Source organism: Lithobates pipiens, unplaced genomic scaffold (assembly GCF_037356315.1).
Source record: "Lithobates pipiens isolate NorthernLeopardFrog02 unplaced genomic scaffold, aLitPip1_a1.2 Scaffold_3, whole genome shotgun sequence".
Classification (NCBI taxonomy): Eukaryota; Metazoa; Chordata; class Amphibia; order Anura; family Ranidae; genus Lithobates; species Lithobates pipiens.
Genome location: NW_027507790.1, coordinates 99,441,961 through 99,456,024, shown reverse-complemented (window position 1 = coordinate 99,456,024; position 14,064 = coordinate 99,441,961). Strand labels below are relative to the sequence as shown.

Here is a 14,064-nt window from a genome sequence, read left to right as displayed (position 1 = left end):
CAAGATTTATACAGTGCCAACAATTTGCACAGTGCTTTACAACATGAGGGCAGACAGTACAGTTTCAATACAATTCAATACAGAAGGAATCAGAGGGCCCTGCTTATTAGAGTTTACAATCTAAAAATAGTCTTTCATTTGTCCTGTGACCATTGTGGCCAGGACTAGGGATAGGTCAAACACCCCCCAGTTGGGTTTGCACCAGAACACCTCAAACAGGAAAAAGTTCTAGCAAACATGCAAACCCTATTAAAGTCTATGGGACACGAACATAAAAAATCAAAAGTCCTCATTTAAAAGGCTTATATGCAAGTTATTACTATAAAACATATATCAATGCAAAAAAAGTTTTTAAAACAATAGTTATTTCAGGAGCAGTCATTTTAATAATGCTTAAAATGAAACAATAATAATTAAATATTCCAATAAATATCGTGCCTGGTGTAAGGATTATCGAGTCTCCATTTTGTTATACTGTATTCCATTTTGTTATACTGTATTCCATTTTGTTATACTGTATTCCATCTTCAAACTCTGTATGACCAAGCTAGAATTCTAACTGCTAAGACATAGATGCTCGCTATCTGGGAAATATGCTGTTTTCTTAGAATGCCCTTGGCCGCGAGAGTTTGTGCAAAGAAAGCCAGACTTACGGTCATCTCACATTCCCTTAACTGCGTCTGTGACCTAGAACGTCTGGATCACAGGCTACTAGCACAATGTTGATGAATATTGTAGTCTCACTCTTATCTCGTGTGAAGGTTAATGATGTGCTTAGCCATGAAGACACGATTTCTGCTTATTCTGCTTATTCTGTCAATAAATCTGTTACTAGGAAAAGTTTGGTGTATAGCTACGAGGGGATCCCTGATTGGCTCCTCCACAGGGCGCTGCCCCTATTGTCTCAGCATATAACCTGTTGTATTCAAAACATTAAATGTAATCATTATTCACATACATCTCGTGTATGAGTCTTGGTTAACGGGACTCCCAGGTTCATCCAGACCACGGCCTAGGCAAGATAGGAAGAGGGAAATCGAGCACCTAACAGAGCAAGGACCTACCTTTACACCTGGGGGTACCCTTAGTCTACCTGTCAAGTGGTGCATCTGTGCAATGTGTAGAACAGTGCTGCAGCAATAATGACATTTATAAAGGAAAAAATGTAATTTAACCACTAGCCGCCTGACCACTGTCATATGACGGCGGGACGAGGCAGTTCTCATTCTGGGCCACCGTCATATGACGTGATCTCCTTCCCGGTCCACTAGGGAGTGCGCACCTTGTCACTAGGCATCCGATGCGCGTGCCAGGTGGTGGTGTTGTCCGCGGGCACGTGCGATTGCCCAGTAACAGCAGGATCGTGGATCTGTGTGTGTAAACACACAGATCCACGTCCTGTCAGAGGAGAGGAGACCAATGATGTGTCCTTTATACATAGGGACACCGATCGGTCACCTCCCCCAGTCCGTCCCCTCCCCCCACAGTTAGAATCACTCCCAGGACAAATATTTAACCCCTCGATCACCCCCTAGTGTTAACCCCTTCCCTGCCAGTCACATTTACACTGTAATCAATGCTTTTTCATAGCACGGATCGCTGTATAAATGTGAATGGTCCCAAAAATAAAAAAATTTAAAAAGTGTCCAATATGTCTGCCGCAATGACGCAGTCATGATAAAAATCACAGATCGCTGCCATTACTAGTAAAAGAAAAAATAAATAAATAAAAATGCTATAAGTCTATCCCCTATTTTGTAGACGCTATAACTTTTGCGCAAACCAATCAATATACACTTATTGTGGATTTTTTTTACCAAAAATATGCAGAAAAATACATATCGGCCTAAACTGAGGAAAAAAATTGTTAAAATTTTTTTTGATATTTAGTATAGCAAAAAGTAACAAATATTGTCCCTCTTCTTTTGTTTATAGCGCAAGAGATAAAAACCACAGAGGTGATCAAATAGCACCAAAAGAAAGCTCTATTTCTGGGGAAAAAATTATAAAAATGTAATTTGGGTACAGAGTTGCATGACAGCGCAATTGGCATTCAAAATGTGACAGCGCCGAAAGCTGAAAAATGGCTTGGGCAGGAAGGGGGTGTTCGTGCCTGGTAGGTAAGTGGTTAAACTTGCTCGCGGCTGTAATGTATTGCTGACTTCTGGCAATATAGATATAAAAAAACTATGAAAAAAAACAGTGTGGAGTCTCCCTTCGGGGCTGGTATGGATTTTAAGGGGGCATGGGATCCCCCCAAAATCCATACCAGACCCTTATCCGAGCATGCAGCCTGGAGGTCAGAATGGGGAGGGCAAGCAAGCTCTTCCCCCTCCTGAACCATACCAGGTCACATGCCCTCAACATAGGGGGTGGGTGCTTCACACCCACCACCCCAAAGCATGTTGATGGGAACAAGGGCCTCTTCCTGACAGCCCTGGGCTGTGGTTGTCGGGGTCTGTGGGCAGGGGGGCTTATTGGAATATGGAAGCCCCCTTTAACAAGGGGGCTCCCAGATCCTGCCACCCCCCTATGTGAATGGGTATCGGGTACATTGTACCCCTACCCATTCACCAAAAAAAGTGTTAAAAAAAAAAACCACAAGAGATAGTTTTTGTCCTGCAGTGTAAATCCATCAATCATGCCACTCGACGGACCCGAAAAACATAAAAAATGAAAAACTCTGCTTTCATGGGAGGCCTCCCGGTGACTGCTATCTTATGGCTTTAGGAGCTCTTATATAGGCAAGGGCGGGGCCACTTGCTGACGTAACTGGATGACCTCGCCCCCCTCTGATGGCACATGCGATGAGATGAGTGATGTCTAGCAACAGGAGGTTTGCAGAGAGCATCTGCATGTAAACTCCAGGAGCCAAATCAAACGCTGCTGAGAGGAATAAGATATGCTTTACCCGTGTTCCTGTTCCTGTGCCCTGTATTTGATTCCTGTGTTTGACCCAGCTTATCCTGATCAGGCTTGCATTCCACGTACTGACCTTGACTTGCTTTAAGACTTCATTTAAATCTTCTCATCAGCCTGTTATCCTGTTCCCAACCTCTGCCTGCATTTTGACTATTCTCTGCCTGCCATTTATGCTTATATCTGTTTATCCGTTGCTGACCTGGCTTGTCTGAGCTGCATCCAGTCATACGTCTGTCCTGCTCTGCATAGTGCCTGGTGACACTGGTCCCCCATCTGCTGTGTGCCTGCATCTGCTGTTCCTGCTGCCATCCTGTGCTTCAGCTATCCAGCCCAACTCTGGTGACGCACCGGCCACACACCTCTGCAAACCAACGGAAGATCTTGCAGGCACTCTTACCTCAATGCGCTCTCATGGCCATTGATGCAACACCAGTGGCCCTTGAGCCGGGGTTGTATGAGATATCTCTCTCTACACGTCAGGCTTTGCCACAAGGTACATGACAAACACACAGCAGGTTCATAAGAATCTTCACAGAATGCTGGTCTGATACAGGATGGTTTTTAACTTATGTGACTACATAAGATGTTAATAAATGAATGGAGTTGTTTGTACGGTATCACACTACATTTTCTTTTCTGGTATCTACATATACTATAATCCTGATTCATCACTGTGAGGGCCTGGAGGAGAGACAAGCCTGTGGGAGCTGTGATTCATCTGTTCATCTACCCATATGGTGTATTAAGAAACAACTAAGAAAAAAGAGTGTGTGGGCGTATCCAAAGTAGCATGTAAGGGAAAGGATAGGAGTTAAACCTGGGCCACTGCTCCCCAACTCATGAGACCAAAAGGGGCAAAAAATGTTCAATAAGGGGGCACTGTTCCAGGGAGTAGGCAGAGACAAATGACTGAAAAGTCCAATGCAGTAAACACTTTATTGGAGAGCTTGACAGGCAGATAACTCAATAGTACTGGCACACTTTTGAGTAGCAATCTCTGAATGGACATTAGGTCTACTATTAAAGAGGAACTGCAGTCTGCTCACATAATTTGTAATAAAATCCTCTTTGCTATTCCGAAGCTTCCCTCCAAACACTTTGCATATTATTTTATATATACTCTTGATTCTGTACTTGCCAAATATTCAGCAGAAAAAACCCTCCACTGAGATTGGCTGCAACCATTATAACTGTGGGCAGCTGAAGCTGCTGCCTGTTCTCTTCCTTGATTTACACAGACACACAGAGGCACAACTCCAGCTCTGAATCTCTCATTGGCCCTCGTATGACTCATCCCTCCTCCATTCTTGGCAAACTCTCACGAGAGTGAATGAGAGAGCTGTGCATGATGTCATAAGCCTAGGCTTTTTACCAGACAAGAAACAGGAAGTGGGCTTTATAAGGTATTTACTGGCAGAAAAATAATTGTTTACTATCCAAAGTTAAAACAACAAGGGCAGAAGATTTTATAGATGGAAAGATTAAAAAATGACTGAAGTTCCGCTTTAAATTATCTGCCTGTCAAGTTTTCCAATAAAGTGTTTACTGCATTGAACTTTTCAACAAGTTGTCTCTGCCTACTCCCTGGAACAGAGCCCCCTTATGGAACATAATAAGAAGCTTCACAGAGTTTGTTTGATAGTTCAAGTGTTCGAAGGAAGAAAACCTTTTCGCTAGAGATACTTTTTTCCATTAAAGAGGCGTTGATTATTTCATGTTTGTTCAAATTTGCAACACTATTTTTTTTTGTGGTGTATTTCAGAAGGCATAACCTAAAGGCTCGTACACAGTATAAGAAAATTGGACAAACATTTTCGTCCAAAAAATTTTCCTTCAATTTTTGTATGGTGTGTACACGACTTTCGACAGCCGAAAAATTTTCGTATGAAAATTCTCGAAGGGACAAACTCCAAAATGTTTCTCCTATGGGAACAGAACGAACAATTTTCATATAATGTGTACTGTTTTTTCGTATGCTTTTCGTACAAGAAAAATCAAAAAAGACTGCTCATGATCAGAAACAATAAACAAAAAGAGACTTTGTCGAGAATATTCGTAAGAATTTTCATACAGATTTTCTTTGATTGGTTCTGATTTGCTGTGAAACATCGAGAACAATGGGACGATCGTTTGCTTGATTTTTCTTATAGTGTGTACCCCACATTACAGTCACTGAACAACTTCCCCTGCCTTCCCCCCCTTGATTAGTTTACACTCTGTCTCATAGTGACTGCTAGCAGGAAGGTTTCTTTTATGTGTCTTCTGAAATAAAAGCTTATTACGTGCCTGCTCGCAAACATCTATAAAATATACACTGAGGGTTTGTATGAATGGGATTTACATGATCCTGGGCCACTCAATTAGGATGTCTGAAGATACCAAACCTGGGCAAAAATGTTGGCCATGACAAGGGAGCTTGTAGACATCACACTGATGGTGGAGAGATGAGAGTTTAGTTCAATTTTAAGACATAGACATTGCATTAATAATTTAAGACGCAATATACTCTAGCACCATCTGAAAAGCAGCCTTGTCCAGAATAGATATATTTCGGGAGTAATGCCCTGAAGGTGAAGCTTTTTCAGCTGACTTTGGACATCTTTTTCTGTACTGTATTTGTTTTCTTAAAAGCAGTTTCAAATGTGTTGTGCAGAATCAAACAGGAAAGCAGTTACTTAGTTTCATAGTAAGCTGTGTCTGGTCACTTTAGTAAGTGTGTGCTTATCCTGCTGACTTAAGCTAAATGTATGTTTATTACACTAGGTATCCAAGGTTCCTAAGCCTGAAATGCCTAGTTTACCTTGTCTAGAAATGAGTTTATGATGTGTGTTATGCTTAATTATGTGAAGCAAAACACTGGACTTACATTTCATATTCCTGCTAATGCATGGATTGAGTTACGGTACTTAACAATAAATATAAAGCTGTCCTCTGTTATAGTTAAATGTTGGACATAGACATTACATAAGGACAATTGGATGTACAGTATATGCATTATTCAGGTGTCAAATAATGTTGTTGTCTTTTCAAATACATGTAGAAAGACAATTATCTTACATTAGAATGCACAATGGCCCAGTGTATAACAGAGTCTATTGTTCTCAGTCAGGCAGCCTCTGTGTGGTAGGTATACAGTAAAAAAAATAAAAAAGATCAGCATGGAGTAGAGTCTGCTAAAATAACTGCTTCCATGTATAAATCTCCAAATAATGAATAAACAGAAATATGTTTTTTTTAAAACCTTAAAAAAATACATATGTAATATAACAAAGCACCAAAACACAAGTGCAGTACAACTGACTGGCTCCTCATGCTGCTTCTACCTCTCCCAATCTGAGTTATGTGGTATAGGAATTGATACCAAATTTAACAGGTTTAAATAAATAAATAAATAATCATAATATGTTGATAAATAACATTAAAGGGAGTTGCCTAACTTTGAAGGCAACTTTGGAAAAATAGTAAATAACATATTTAAATGTAAAAATCAATGAAACAACAAAGCTTGCAAGGGTGTGTGGGGTGGGGGAGTTGAGCAGGTGCTAAACAAAAACTGCAGTTTTGCTGACAGACATTAAAAGGTAGTTCAATGCAGCACTAACCCCCACGGGAGCTACTGATTTTGTCCCAGGTTCTTTTCCCACTAGTGTAATGGGAGCCAAGCAAACAGCAACATTCACTTATCTGGCGCAGTAAACAGTCTAGGTGTTGCCTTTTTCTAAAAATATATATATATTGTAGATTAACTTGGATGTGGTTTAAGGTAGTTGTAGGATATTTCAAACTCTGAACAGTAATGGGAGGACACTCTTATCTTTGCAGCTACTTATAGAAGAGTCTCTTCAGCAATAGGACAGGGAATGGACACCAGTGGAACACCATAAGTAATGTTCCAGGCCAGGCAAGCCTTAGTATTAGTGCACTAGGGGTTAACAGCAGCAATAGTCACTAGGAGCCTCCAGATCTCTTTTCCTGGGTATTTAGACACCTCCATCTAGACTCAGGAAGACAATTTCTCCAGTGCTTCTTCCAGATCGGGTCCTTAGTGAAACCACATTCTTAGCTTCAAAGAATTAGCAGAATAGGACCCCCAGCTCTGAAAAAGTCGAGATCTCGATGACTACAAGCAGAATCTTCAGCTGGGCTATCTAAAAGGACAGCAGCACCTTTCTGTCTTGGGCTCCAAACTATTTATGCACTCTCCTAGCCACCTTCTGGGTGCAGCCCACCCTACTGCAACTTGTAATAATCTATCACAATATAGTACACTACAGCAACTAATTCTCCCTACACACAGATTTACATCTTTCCCTGAATTGCTCTATTGCATTTACAAATGGTCACTGGGATTCAGCCTTTTATAGTGAGGGTACTGGCACTTAACAAAGCCCCTATGCACTATCGTTGCACAGATTTTGATCTGGTGGATTCCTGCATTAGTTCACTGAGAGCACAAACCATGAAAATGCTGGGTTCACCTAAAAGTGCAGCCAGTGATGTTGCCGCCGCGTGTGCTCTGAAGATCCTTCAGAGCCAGTGTTGTAAACAACAGCTCCTGCGTGCATGTGTAGGAATAACGTCATTGCGCCCCGGCCAATCATGTAGCCGGAGGATGCAAACCCAGAAGGAAGACCAGGGGAAGATGTCAGCCCTCTCAGTGGTGACAGCGTGCCGCTGGAGGGCTTCGATTTAAGGTAAGTCTCTCATAATGTGCTAGTATGTGATGCATTCCAACATATTATGACTTTGCCTTGCAGGGGATTTTTTTTTCTCTTTTCAAATATTTTATTGTATTTTATGAGATACAACAAAATATGAAACAAAATTACTAATATTAATACAATAGGAATAGACATAAGCAATCATAAAAGCTTCTCCTTTTAAAAGTAAATAACATTAATGAACACATAGGGTTATATGTAGATAAAATATATCATTCAGTGTCAAATCATAGCTTAATTTCAGCTATTGACAACAGTGAACATTGAAAAATTAAACAAACTGAAGTGACTAAATCGTCAGTTAAAAGTATAAAGGAGAGTGAGTCGTTATAAGAATAGGAATTCATGGAGTTGTAAAATAGTTGGGAGAATCTATTTTAGCAATTCCAGGGCCAAGTTCCTACATTTTGGCTTGGCATTATCTGGATTATATATCAAGAATCTCAACCATTCTAAACTACACCTGCTTTAGTTAGTTGTTCAGTTGTATGGAGAAAAAATTATAAATTGTGAGTGGGAACAGGTATATGGTAGGGGGAAGGGAGAAAATAGGAAGGGGGAACAAAGGTTTAGAGAACCAGGTGAAGTTTGTACCTTGTAATTAGGCAGGTGTTATATACTTTCAGGGAAGTAGTAGAGAGCTGTCAAGGCCTGGGGGTAAGTAATGGTTAATCCAAGGGTTCCATAAGGATTCAAATTTAGATATTTTATCAAGCAGAACTGCTTCAGTTTTTGCATGTATCATGTCATATCATGTGTGACTCTCTATTTAACTGACATTATGCAAAGTGAGTTTGATTTTTTTGCTATTTGTTTAGTCGCTGTGGTTACAAAAAGAAGCAATTTGAATTGAAGTGTTAAAGATACATTGAACATGGTGGAGAGAATTTTGAAAATTTCTGACCAAAAGGAGCTTACTATTGGACATTCCATACATTGAGGGAAGAATTTAGATATTCTAGTGTGGACAAGGTACCATCTAGTTACTACTTTATAGTTGGTTTCAAGAGCCACTATATTTGGTGTGGCTGATTTAGTCACTTGCCAGATTTGATCCCAATCTAGTTAATTCGGTTGGAGATGAAGATCAGTTTTCCATTTGTTTGTGTATATAGGAGGGCGAAGAGGTTACATGAGAGTAATTGGGCATATATGTCAGAAATAAGTCCACATCTGTGAGGGTCAGACTTGCAAGCATTTTCAAAGACCATGAAGTCTGGGGTTTTTGTGTTTGGGGGTGTGTTGTGATTCAAATTTTTTTTTTATTTGGAGGGATCGAAAGGTTTCTGTGGATGGAAGGGTGTGTGCATCCCATAAGTCTGGGAAAGGTATGAGATTGGTGGATATGAAGAACTGGCGGGCATAGATCAAACCTGCATTTGACCACGCTGAGAAAGAAGTCGGGGAGGACCAGGCTGGGTAGAAGGAAGGGTTATGTAGAAAGGAAGGGAGGGGGTTATGATTAGATTGTAGTCCAAATAGGGTTTTCAGCCTGTCCCAAATGGAAAAACTATGTTTGGTGATGGGATTTGTGATTGTCTTGCCGTGGTTGCCCATAGTAAATTTGCGGTGGATAGGGGATCACAGTTGACTGACTCCAATGCTACCCATAGCGGAGTTTCCTTTGTGGCATGATATTTGGGCAGCTGTACTAATTGGGCTGCATAGTAGTATTTGGTAAAATCTGGTGCACTAAGACCTTCTCGGGTACGGGGTGAAAATAAAGTGGATTTTGGTAGACGAGGTTTACTTTTTTCCCAAATGACTTGACTGGTTTTACGTTGTAATATGCGTAGGAAATGTGAAGGGATCATTATAGGCAGCACTCTAAAGAGGTATAAAAGTTTAGGGAGGATAGACATTTTGATCACTGCTATTCTACCCATCCATGCCAATGGTAAGGAAGACAAATTAGTTAAAAGTTTAGTAAGTTGGGCGAGCATTGGTGGGTAATTAAGTGTGTAGAGATCAACCGGATTTGCTGTAAAATTAATACCTAGATAGGAAATATGTGTAGTTGACCAGACAAACCGGAGAGAGTCTTGTAGTTGAGTTTGAAGAGTAGGTGATAATGAAATGTTTAGCGCTTTAGATTTGTGAACATTTATTGTTAGGTCTGATAGTTGTCCAAATTTAGAGAGAATTTCCATGAGAGGTGGTGCTGATAGTAAGGGCAAAGTCAGGAATATCAGGACATCATCTGCAAACAAGCATAGCTTGTGAGGATGGCCTCCAAGTTCCAGACCTTTAATGTTTGTGTTGGAATAAATAAGTTGTGCTAGGGGTTCAATGGCTAAGGCAAAGAGGAGGAGGGATAGGAGGCATCCCTGTCTGGTACCTCTCTCGATAACAAAGGAGTCGGAAAGATATCCTGAGTAAGAAATATAAGCTTTTGGGTGCTGATACAGGGTATCAATCCATCTTAGGAAGCATGGACCAAATCCCCAACATTGAAGGATTGAATGTAGATAGGGTCAAGATAGTGTCAAAAGCGTTTTGTATATCTAACGAGAAGAAACAGGTAGGGATGAGATGAGAGCAAGTTGCTCGGGCTAGGAGTTTAGCTCAACAAATATTGTCACCAGTTTGTCTAAAGGGGATGAATCCAGTTTGGTCCTTGTGAATTAATGTTCCTATAATGCTGATTAAGTCGGGTTGCAAGAATTGTAGCCAATATTTTGATATCAAAATTAAGAATAGATATCAGTCTGTAATTTGACATTGAGGTGTCGTCTGTGTTTGGGATCATGGGGATGGATGCTTGGAGAGATTCTGTACTAAAAGATTGAACTGTAAGTAGAGATTTAAAGGCTTCAACCATAAGAGGGGATAAAATGGAAGAGAAATGTTTGTAATAAGTAGTTGAAAAGCCATCCATACCTTGACGTTTACGGGGCTCAGTGACTTTATTGTGGTCTGGATTTCTAATACTGTAATAGGTTTGTCTATGATCTCTTAGTGAGATTGGGAAAGAGAAGGAAGTTTAATAGAGGATAACAGCGTAGTCAATTGAGATTGATCGAACAAATTTGTGTCTTTGTATAATATAATAGGTTTTTTACAGAATTTGTGTAGAATTTTGAGTGGGTTACTGGCATAATTATTTTTTGTTATTTTTAATCGAATAGGTTTCAGGGTATGATCAAACTTTCTAAGTGTTAGGGCTAGAAAAGTGTCTGGTTTGTTTGCCTTCATATAGAAGGAATGTTTAGATTTACAGAGGATTTTTTATGCTGATTCTGTCAAAAAAAGATCTAGTTCTAAATGTGTTTTATTATAAATAAATGTATTCGATGGAGAGGGTGTACTTTGAAAGTCTTCCAATGCTTTATAGAATGATTCTTCCAAATGTTTGTGAAGTCGTTGTTTTATCTTACGATTATGGGAGGCTTGGCTGATGCAGAGCCCTCTGATATATGGCTTCAGGAATAGTGTGTAAATTGTCATCTTGCATGGTTATGTTCTCGCCATGTGTCTAGAAGAGAATATTGATTAAAGAGTCTCTGGCAGGAGAGGCGAGGGGCTGTTGTTGGAGTCAGTGATTTGTCAAGGAATGGGTACAGTATTAGGTTTGAATCACCAAGTATGAGTGTGCCACATTTGTGGGATTCCACTACTGGAAATAGATGGGAGAGGAATGATAAAAGATTTTTATTAGTCACGTAATAGGAAACAATAGTGACTTCAACATCTAACAGAAGACCAGATATTATAAGGTATCGGGGTCTTTGAGTTCCTTTAGTAAAGTAAATGGTGTAGTGTGGTGGAAAGCAATCAAGACTCCCCTTTGCTTAGTGGTTGCCGATGCAGTGTAAGCCTGTGGATATTTGCAGCAAAAACATTTTGGTAAGGACGTCGTAAAGTGTGTCTCTTGTAAGCAGACCACATATGCAGAGAGTTTGGAAAAAGATCAGAAAGATTTAGTACGTTTTGGAGAAGAGTTGAGACCTTGAACATTTAGTGTCAATAGATTTAGGGAAGTAATTTCTGAATATAGAATGAATAAAGGTTATGATTATTAGTTTTCAATTTGCAGGGTTAACTATCTAAAGGAAAGGGGAAAGGAAATAGGAGAGAAAAAAAACAAAAAAAGAACAAAGCAGGGGAGAGATAACATGAGGGTTGTGGAGTATACATAGACACTGGTGAAATTAATATATATAGCAGAAGTTACTAAAATAAATTAATAAAAGGAAAGAAGGGGGGGAGGGGATTGGCTCCTAAGTGAAGAAAGTATCGATAGGGTGGTGAAGAAACACCAAACTAAGGATACAAAAAAGTCCACAGAGTGTCCAAATAGGTACAAATGGGCACACGTGGAAGCTGTTGAGGTGCAGTAGACTGTCTCCTGGACTACAACAGCCAACAAATAAGTTGTTTGTGTAATAAACAAATGAATTAACTAACACATTTTAAGGAAGCTTGAATTAACTTTTATGAAGGAAGTAATAATATATAATATAATAACATTAAACTTAGAATGGTAATTCAGATACACCCAATTAACTAGTAGGTGTACCGATTAGGTAGAAAACCCAGCCTAAATATTTAATAACAGGTAATCATTCCATTATATAAAGTATTAGATATGACTCCTGAGGATATTGTCTAACGAACAAAGCGTATGTGGTGTCAGAAGAGTAAACCTTTAAAAGGAACATATCACCTATTTAGGGATCATTAATATGTCAGTCCATCTGGTCTTCTTCATGGGTCGGTGAAGCAATACGACTCCTCTTGTAGGGAGCTTGATGTTCAGGGGCGTCTTTAAACTTTTGGGGAGAACCAGGAGTCTCCCGATGTTTAGGACCCTCCAATGATGTTCCAGGTGTTGATAGACAAAGATCTTGCAAGGTGGTTAGTAGGTCATCTGCTGTTTTGCAGTTATAGGTGGTTCTTTTATAAGAAAAACCGATGACAAAGGGGAAACCCCAGCAATAGGATATGCAATGATATTGGAGCACTTTTAAGTGTGGTTTCATAGCTTTACATTTGGGAAGTGTCTATTGAGACAGATCCTGGAAAATCTGGTATTTATGTCCCTGGAAAGTTAGGGATTCTTTATTGCTGGCAGCTTCCAATAATTGTTCTTTGGTTCTCCGTTGGGGGGGGGGTCCAGTATCTTTATGAGGGACCAGGGTTCTATGGCTTCTGTCCCTTTCTAGGCGTTCTATGAGAATAAAAGGTGCAAGTGTTAATTGTGCCCATGAAACCTATATCAAAAACATTCTTCCAGATGAAATGATTGAACACCCTCAATGCTAGGCAGCCTCGAAGTCCTGCAGAGATTCCATATCCCAAAAAGGCTTAATCAGTGACATGGGCATCAGAGGCTTCATAGCTGGTAATCCAGGACTGATTCATCCTTATAAAAGTCCAAGGTAATCATTCACCATGTGATGCAGACGCTGCTGATGGGATGTGGAAGCTGACAGCCCTGGGCGGCCAGGACTAAAAAAATGATGACATTTCTAACTTAGGCGGACACCTTCTCCAACGCTCTTGACCAACAGAAGACTCAAAACTACGTTTTCCACGACACTGTCTAGACTGACACTAAACTAATATTCTACACTGACAATTAAAGCAAAATAGCACAGTATAGCACACTAACTAACAGCACTGAACAAAGCCCTGTTCTATCACTCTCCACGCCAAAATCACACTGAAAATGGCTGCCATTGAAAGAATACTTTTATACTGTGGGGCGGAAATGAGCCATGATTGGATAAAGTCATGATGGCAGTGTCTCCAATCATGATTCTGACAGTGCTCTGCGCCCTGATCGGCTTAAGCTTTCACTGATTCAGCCAATCAGGGCTTGCAATGCACTATTCAGCGCTGCAATACATTGTGGTCGGTTTGGGGGGGGGGGGGAACAAACGGACTTGTTTGTTCGGATGTTCGCCGAACGTCGCTGTCACTGTCCCACATCAAATGAATAAATTAAAACCAAAAAAGTGCAGCACAACAAAACAAATGTGTGCCAAATTTTGTGTGATAATGTGAATCCATACATCAACAGACAGTAAAACAGCATTACAAATATAAAAGTGCATCAGCTTGCAAATAAAGTGCAAACATAGTCTATCGTACAACACTAGTCGACGATAGCTCACACAGCATATATGCCCCATAGGAGGACATCCCCCCTCCTGATCATATTACCCTAACAATGCAAACTGTAACCAGAAACATACCGTAATTATAACAACCGATATATACTATAAACAATACGTTAGTTGGCCACCTGGATGAATCAGATGTCTCATTGCAGCTCTGACTTGCCGGCTTCTATCTCAGAAGGTAAAATACACATTAACATAAGTACAAACACAGAACACCTTTAGACAATAGCAGGAGACCCCAGTAGCAGACTGTCTGGCTTCTACATTGAATGGAGGCCAATGTAACCAGCTCC

At 40.2% G+C, this 14,064-nt stretch overlaps 1 protein-coding gene across 1 annotated transcript in view; it reads right to left on the bottom strand.

Moving 5' to 3' along the window:
• SUSD2 (sushi domain containing 2) overlaps positions 1–14,064 on the bottom strand; it is a 263,794-nt gene that overhangs the window by 180,913 nt on the left and 68,817 nt on the right. The window lies entirely within an intron of this gene.